The following is a 9,526-nucleotide window of genomic DNA, read 5'->3' on the forward strand; positions in this document are numbered from 1 at the left end:
TATAGCCTCCCATTCTTGCACCAGTGCCTGTCGGAGCTCCAGAATTGTCGTAGGTGTTGCAAGACGTGCAGCGATACGTCGACCAAAAGCATCCCAGACGTGCTCGGTGGGGTTTAAATCTGGAGAACAGGCAGGCCACTCCATTCGCCTGATATCTTCTGTTTCAAGGTACTCCTCCACCTTGGCAGCTCGGTGGGGCCGTGCGTTATCATCCATCAGGAGGAAGGTGGGACCCACTGCACTCTTGAAAGGGCGGAAATACTGGTGAAAAATGAAGTCACGATACACCGGACCTGTTGCAGTTCCTCTGTCAAAGACATGCAGGGGTGTACGTGCACCAATCATAATCCCATCCCACACCATCAAACCACGACCTCCATACAGGCCCCTTTCAAGTTCATTAAGGGGTTGGTACCTGGTTCCTGGTTAACGCCAGATGAAAACCTGGCGAGAATTACTGTTCAGACTACACCTGGACCCGTCCGTGAACATAACCTGGCATCACTGTTCCAATGGCCATGTACCGTGTTCTTGACACCAGGCTTTACGGGTGACCAAGGGCCAGTAGAATGCACCTTGCAGGTCTCCGGGCGAATAAACCATGTATGTTCAGTCGTCTGTAGACTGTGTGTCTGGAGACAACTGTTCCAGTGGCTGCGGTAAGGTCCCGAGCAAGGTTACCTGCAGTAATCCGTGGCCTTCTGCGGGCACTGATGGTGAGATATCGGTCTTCTCGTGGTGTTGTGCACTGTGGACGTCCCGTACTGTAGCGCCTGGACACGTTTCGTGTCTACTGGAATCGTTGCCATAATCCTGAGATCACGCTTTGTGGCACATGGAGGGCCCGTGCTACGACTTACTGTGTTTGACCAGCCGCCAGTCACCCTAGTATTATACCCCTCATAACGTTATCAATATGTGTTCTTTGAGCCATTTTCAACACACAGTCACCATTAGCACGTCTGAAAACGCCTGCACACATGCTCGCTGCACCGTACTCTGACATGCACCAACACACCTCTGCGTATGTGGACTACTGCTAGCGCCACCGTGCGACGACCGCAGGTACAAAGCACCGCATGGTCATACCCCGAGGTGATTTAAACCCGCAGGCCGGCCACCAGAGCGTTGTTTCACCATGTATCAGCATTATCCTTAATTTATGAGCATGAATGTAAAATAAATATTATGAGATATCTAAGAAGTGCCTCATCCGTCTTTACTAGAAGACCTGTAATGCTTGTAGGCAATGTAAGATTTCTCAGTTCTTGGGAGGAATTTTCCTCTATGTAACTAGAGCTTGGAACAAGCCAAGATTAAATGATTAATCTTCAGAGTCTGAATTAATGCAACCACAAATCTCTCAAATTCTTGGATTCGAAAAATAAAAATGTGCGGGAAAGCTACTGCGACTGAATGTCATCCGCGTGGTTGTAGAGACAGCGGCGTTCTAATGTTTTAAGAAGCCCAGATAAGCGACATATGTAGAGTTGAGCACATCCATAATATTAAAGCTTTTTAAAATCCGTCTGTGCAACTTCTACACAATGTGAATTTATACCTCTATGAACGATTTGTTTTATTGGTTTAAAACATCTTCAGTAGATAGAATGTCATTTATTTACAATTTTACATTTGCTTTCTCGATTAAACACAGTTCGTTGCATAAATACCCTTGGAACTAACTGTTTTCAGACCTTGAAGGAAACCAAAATTGTGAATATATCTCATTATTTCAAATGAACTAGAACTAAACGCTTAAGCCGATACAAACATGCATTTTCTAGTGGTTGCACAGATATATTTTAAATACTTTTAACAATTATAGAGCAACTACTGGCACTATGGCCACACAAATAAGCATACGTAGTAGTGTCCTTTATTTACGATTCATGTTTCCCATTGCTGTCCCACTGGGATCTGAATTTCATTTTTACATGATGTAACAAGTCGGTGTATGGTACCTGGGTAGCAAACCAAGCTCTGGATATACGAGTGTGGTAGTGATTAATATTATAAAATGCTTGCATGAGGTTTTATTTAGTACAAGTTAGTGTGACATCTTGAGGTGTCGGATATTCTGCCGGATATCAGCGTCGTTCTTGAACGATATTTCGACAACGTGACTTCGTTACTTTCATAGGGTGGAGCCTGAAACAGTCTCTGGTAGCACTTGGTAAAGATAATGAGTGATGTTCTCAAAATAACGTGCAAGAACGACTCTGATATCTGGCACAATACGCGACTCTTCAAGATGTAAACAGATCGTGAGAAACTCCGAAGAATTATAGAAACTAATAATATATTTATTTTCTTCGAGAATATTGAGTTAATTCGTCGACTATGTCTGTATCAGTTTTCCTACTACTGTAACATTTCTGGCATTGAGATACATAAGATTCATTCCCACGCTTCACATCGCAGAAGAGAAAATATGCATTACCTGACACGTGACGTCAGAAAGTGGAGTGAGGGGCGGCAACGCATGGTACACGAGTTCACTTTTCGTGAGAAATTGCTCTAACTTAATATTCTTGTAATCTGATTGGTTGGCTTGGTACTCGTAGAAGACGGAAGGACCACACTTGGGCAAGCGCGCTAAAACTCGCAATTTCACTATTTATTAACAGACTGTAACTCATATTTCATTTGTAATCATAGGGAAAGAAAATCTTTCAAGAACACGCAGGCATGACAGATTTAAAACTTCATCATTTGGTAGAGAATACCGGAGTACCGATAAGAAGCCGAATCTGCTCATGTGTCAACGGCTTCCCGCCGAATGACCCCCTGCCGCACTGCATGGTCGAAAAGATTGTGACTCTGCGAGTGAAGCAGAGTAATTAAGCTAAGAAATGTGGTTTTATCTGGTGAAACACGTTCAACAATTTCCACGATGTTTGTTACGCAGTGACTTTTTTAGGTGTGCGTTTGTTACAACATTACTTTATGGTGAGCTTACGGCTTTCTCTGTTGGAAGTGCTACTAAAAGCCACTGAACCCCCCTCCCCCCCCCCCCCCAAAAAAAACCTTCTGGACTTTTATTTCAATTGTCTAGTGAGACTTAGCCGGTTGATTAGTAGTTTTGTTATAGCCTCACAGCAAGAACAGCAAAGTCACGACCTACGTGTCACCTCTGCGCATGTGTGGACATTTCAAAAACTTCAGTGTCTTTTTTCGATGCCGCAAAACACAAATAGCAATGAGTGATACAGACAGAGGATCTCAGGCTGATTCGATATTTCAAGATTTCCAGAGAGGTATTGAACCTTTGCTAACAAGTAGCTTCTTATAAAAATGCGTGCCTATGGAGTATTGTCTCAGTCTGATTCGTGATTTTCTTTCAGAAAGGGTACAGTTCGTAGTATCTCGCGAACAGTCATCGAGTGAAGCAAAAGTGGTAAATTGCTTTCCCCAAGGAAGGGTTATAGGCCCTCTGCTGTTCCTAATCTACATAAAGGACTTAGGAGACAATCTGAGAAGTCCTCTTAGATTCTTTGCAGACGATGAGGTCATTTGGCGTCTAGCAACGTCACCGGAAGATCAAAAAGTAATTTCAAAATTATTTACACAAGACATCTGTATGGTGTGAAAAGTGGCAATTGACTCTAAATAACGAAAAATGTGGAGTTATCCAAGATAAAGCGCACATATCTAACGGCTATGAATTTAAGTAAATACTTAAGGATTACAATTACAAATAATTGAACTTGGAATGATCAATGTAGTAGAGAAGGCAAATCAAATACTGCGTTTGATTGGCAGAATACTCATAAGATGCCACAGATCTGCTAAAGACCCTGCCTACAATACTCTTATCCGTCTTCTTCTGAAGTACTGCTGCGCAATATTCTCTGTAGGATAAGTGCCAGATATGATTGACGGTGGACATCGAAAAAGTTAGAGAAAAACAACTCCTTTTGTAGTATTGCGAAATGAGAGAAGATAGTGTCACGGGTATTATACAAGAGACGGCGTGGCAATCATTAAAACAAAGGCGTTTTTCGTGGCTGCGAGATATTTTCACAAAATTTCAATAGCGAACTTTCTTCGCCGAATACGAAAATATGTTGATACCCAACTACATAGGGAGAAATTATCATGGTAATAAATCAGGACTCACACGGAAAGATTTGTTTTCGTTTTTCCCGCGCTCTGTCCGACAGTGAAACAGAAGAGAAATAGTCTGAATGTGGTTCGATGAACCCTCTGCCTGGCACTGTTTTGTGAATTGGAAAGAAGTCACGTAGATGTAGATGCAGGCCGATGCTGTTACTCCAGTACATGCAATCTGTAGTGCCGCAGATGAGGGATCCGCAAAGCGCACTCGCTCTGAATATTAACTACCGTCACATTCAGTTACGACGTTTGACATACTCGTTTTTAGGAGTATAGCCGTACTGTTTTCCTCCCAGCTCCTGCTCTGTATGGAACAAAGGACGCTTTATGAATCTTCATCATCATCATTTAAGACTGATTATGCCTTTCAGCGTTCAGTCTGGAGCATTGTCCCCCTTATAAAATTCCTCCATGATCCCCTGTTCAGTGCTAACATTGGTGCATCTTCTGATGTTAAGCCTATTACTTCAAAATCATTCTTAACCGAATTCAGGTACCTTCTCCTTGGTCTACCCCGACTCCTCCTACCCTCTACTGCTGGACCCATGAGTCTCTTGGGTAACCTTGCTTCTCCCATGCGTGTGACATATCCCACCATCTAAGGCTGTTCGCCCTGACCGCGACATCTATAGAGTTCATTCCGAGTTTTTCTTTGATTTCCTCTTTGTGCATACCCTCCTTCCATTGTTCCCATCCACTACTACCTGCAATCATCCTAGCTACTTTTATATCCGTAACCTCAACCTTATTGATAAGGTAACCTAAATCCACCCAGCTTTCGCTCCCATTCAACAAAGTTGGTCGAAAGATTGAACGGTGCACAGATAACTTAGTCTTGGTACCGACTTCCTTCTTGCAGAAGAGAGTAGATCGTAGCTGAGCTCTCACTGCATTAGCTTTGCTACACCTCGCTTCCAGTTCTTTCACTATGTTGCCATCCTGTGAGAATATGCATCCTAAGTACTTGAAACCGTTCACCTGTTCTTACTTTGTTCCTCCTATTTGGCACTCAATCGGTTTATATCTCTTTCCCATTGACATTACTTTCGTTTTGGAGATGCTAATCTTCATACCATAGTACTTATATTTCTGATCTAGCTCTGAAATATTACTTTGCAAACTTTCAATCGAATCTGCCATCACAAGTAAGTCATCCGCATATGAAAGTTTGCCTCCTATTCCATAATCTCGTAGAACAGACAATAACTTCCTCCTAGGAACCCAGTCATATGCCATTTCTAGATCTATAAAGCAAAGATACAATTCCCTGTTCCACTCGTAACACTTCTCCATTATTTGCTGTAAGCTAAAGATCTGGTCCTGACAACCTCTAAGAGGTATAAACCCACACTGATTTTCATGCAGTTTGTCCTCAGCTAATACTCGCACTTTCCTTTCAACAGTACCTGAAAAGATTTTACCCACAACGCTGATTAAAGAGATACCTCTGTACTTGTTACAATCTTTTCTGTTTCCATGTTTAAAGATTGGTGTCATACTGCTTTCGTCCAGTCTAATGGAACCTGACCCGGCTCCAACGCCATTTCAGTTATCCTGTGTAGCCATTTAAGACCTGACATTCCACTGTATTTGATGAGTTCCGACTTAATTTCATCCACCCCAGCCGCTTTGTTGGCCTGCAATCTATTGACCATTTTCTCCACTTCCTCAAATGTGATCTTGTTTCCCTCATTATTCGTATCCCACTGTAAATCGTAATCTGAAACATTACTGATCGTATTTTCACCTACATTGAGCGACTCTTCAAAATATTCCATCTGCCCAAGGTATCAACAGGATTCATCTGATCTGTCCAAAATATTTGTCATTTCCTTATTACCTCCCTTTCGAAGACTGCTAATTACACTCCAAAATGATTTTCCAGCAGCTTGACCCAAAGTCTCCATCCTGTTTCCAAAGTCTTCCAAGATTTATTCTTGGATGCTGCTTTATGAATCAAGAATAATTGCCCGCATCTCGTGGTCGTGCGGTAGCGTTCTCGCTTCCCGCGCCCGGGTTCCCGGGTTCGATTATCGGCGGGGTGAGGGACTTTCTCTGCCTCGTGATGGCTAGGTGTTGTGTGATGTCCTTAGGTTAGTTAGGTTTAAGTAGTTCTAAGTTGTAGGGGACTGATGACCATAGATGTTAAGTCCCATAGTGCTCAGAGCCATTTTCAAGAATAATTAAAATATTTTTGTAGTTGTGATTTACAGGGTACTTAATGGCTTTTATAGCTGCCAGCGCTGTTCAAGATGTAGCTGAGGATGGACGTTTATACCGTTCACAGCGGCCCATTCTGGCACAGAAGAAAGCACCGCCAGGGTTCCGTGGGCGATATAACGGATGTTTCGTCACTGCTGATCTGGATTCTCGTCAGGGCACGGCGGGCCGGCTTTTCGCAACGAGACGCGGCAGGCGGGTGAGAGCGTGTTTACAGCCCGCGACCCGGGCGGCGGCCGCGCCCCGGGCGGACGGGCCGGGCCTGCTGGCTGGCGCCGCGGCTGCGGCCAAACGCTCGCCCGCGGCGCCGCTGCGGCTGCCGCTCTGCGGGTTGTCCTCCTCTGCTGTACGTGAGGCAGTGGCGACTTACTGCACCGCGATTCGACACGTTTCTCATGCGGTTCAGTGGAGTCGAGTAACCTTACCACAGAATAGAGTTTATAAGAGTTTATACTGACAGACCCGGAACACGGCGGGGGAGGGGGGGGGGGGGGGGGCTAACTGAGGTATCTTCCCCGTGCGCCAATTTCAGAGGGCGCCAAATTCATATTCTTGAAGAGAAACACCTTGTTTCATAGAGCGCCTATCGATCATTCATATTATTTTGAAACGCATTCCTGCTGATTCTGAACACATTCTAAGTTGCTTTCAGAACTAACTATAAGTTGATTTTTGAATGCGTGCATAGTGAAAGTGATGTCTCTGCCATGGAGATCTCCCTTGCATCTAGAAATAAAGACGTTCCCGCAGACAAAAGGGGACTGGTCTATACTAGTTGAGCCGAATAAATCCGAACAGGTAAATGCCAATGGCTGTTAGTTTATGTGGTAGATTGGGTATGCAAATGATCAGTGTTGTTGTAATAGTGATACATAGTCAGACAACCAGTGGGGAATCAAACGACTTTAACTGGAATAACAGGTAAGAAAGATCACATCTTATCTTGCCAGTGTATCCAAGAAAATGAAATTTTGACAGAAAATTTTGGCCAGATCGTTACACCAATAAGGGCCAGTTGTGCAGTCCACGGTTAGCAGCCGTCTAAGTTCTATCCCCGAAAAAGTACGGGAAACGTGTTGTACGAACACGTAATAACGCCTAACCGGAGAATAAACGCGGGAAAACTAACCTGGTGATTCTAGCATGGTTAGTGAAGTTAACCGGAGAATAAGTTTTGGCAGTGGCAGAAATAGTTGTTTGTGAGGACGACGAAGGAGAAGAAATGGGGACATGACAGAAATCACGCAGAAGAATATGACGATACCAAATTTACATAAAAATTTCGTACTACTACTTCGCGATCTCACGCTTGAAAAACTGGAGAGCATAAATGAAATCTGAATCTATTTCCTATCATAAAACCTTTTGCTTCTAGTAGACCTAATAGCCATTTGATATTGGTGCTTCGTGAATTATATTCTGTTGTGTTATTATGTACATAAAAATGACCGTTTGTGCCAACAATCTCGCTTAGTTTGCGTGTGTTACATTTTCTGCAATATTAGAAAGGCCTATTTTGTTTTACCTAGCAGACAGTCACACAGTAGACGTAATCAAATCGAGAAACCACAACAGTCTTCGGTACTATTCGTATAAAAAGCTTTTCCAGTATTAGATAACATTTTCATTCTTCATATAGCAAAACGTTTGACAAACTTTGATGAGGTAATAGATCATTTCGCAGAAAGGAAAGCACGCAGTGTAAAGCTGTAGCAAGATTAGAGAGAAAACAATGGTGGGATCTAAGAATTACAGAAATGGGTACCGTTTTACTTTACTCCTGTCTTTATTGATTATATGTTTACTATATATAATTTTATGTCACACAAAAGAAAAAGTTATTAACTGATAGGTAACATACAGCGGAAATTTTCTTAATAATTCGTATTCTCCCGGTTACAGACAATACTACCCAGTATTAATTGTGAGCTTTTTTTTTAGTTGTGTAGGACCTCAAACCGGCCGACTGGGAGCAGGAAAGGCACCACGGAACATTTTTATTTCCACTAGCCTGAATATAGGTTTGATGGCTTCCATTACAAAATAGACGCATTTGAATTCTATTGAACGGAATGCCGTAACGTGCGATAGAAGAATGCTGTGTGAAGAGCAACGGCGCTGCACTTTGACACACTTAAGACCAAATAATATGTATTAGATTTGTCTAACATATATGTTTTATACATCAAACTCTTCAGAATGATGTGCGCTAAGAAATGAAATCGACTTTTTTTTAAATTTTTGACGTCCTATCTCAAACGGTAGAGAGGAGGAGGGAGGGGTTGGAGGTGGGAGGAGGGCGCCACTATCAAGCTTCTTTTTGCCCCAGTTTGGAAATATCGTAGGTCCTGGCCTGTACGTAGAAAGGAATGCAGACGGCGGCACATTTGTTTGGGACGAAGTAAAGCGTTGTGCTCGACGCCATATTGAAACCAAATAATCGCGAAACGATAGCAGCTTACTACTACGACTCGAAATGGGCATTCTTGCGAGATGAAAGTAACGTAATGAATTAAATGACATATACGAAAGGAAAAGAGAATAAAACACGTTGTGATAAATCTTTAATAACAAAACTACCACATAAGCTTTCAAATTAATTATTGTTCACTTGTACACGATGTGAACTGTAATTGCTTTTAACTTCGATGAAAGTGCTTTGTTTCCCTTGCAGGAATTTTATTTTACTTCTTAATTTTTCTTTTCTGGGACTCTGAGCCGATAAACTTCACTTCCAACAAAATTATGGAACACACTGCAGAAGTTCGGTATTTGTATCAGTGCTGGAATTTCGATTTATGTTTAGAGCCTGAAAGTAAAACGTATGTAGTGTCTAATTACTTTAAATGAAGACAGTAGGCTGCATTAAAGTTGAATGTATACAAATGCTTTGAATTCGTCCCAGACATATCTGGTGACTCTAACATGTGTAATACAAATGATATTCGTTTAATAAACGATGATGTAAAAGTATCACAAAGAAACTTTTGTCAAACCTTGTTCTAAATATATGTTTCATCTTTTTCATTGTGTGCCAGTTGGTGTGAAATGTCTTCTTCTTCTTCCTCTTTTCCAGTTTCTTCCAGCAATAAGTACGACAATAAACCGCAATCACTTATTTGAGACACGTGTGTACAGCTGCACGAACTCTTCACTATTGAACTGCAGGCTACTTGCACGTGGCTCC

The sequence above is a fragment of the Schistocerca gregaria genome, chromosome 4, assembly GCF_023897955.1.
Source record: "Schistocerca gregaria isolate iqSchGreg1 chromosome 4, iqSchGreg1.2, whole genome shotgun sequence".
Classification (NCBI taxonomy): Eukaryota; Metazoa; Arthropoda; class Insecta; order Orthoptera; family Acrididae; genus Schistocerca; species Schistocerca gregaria.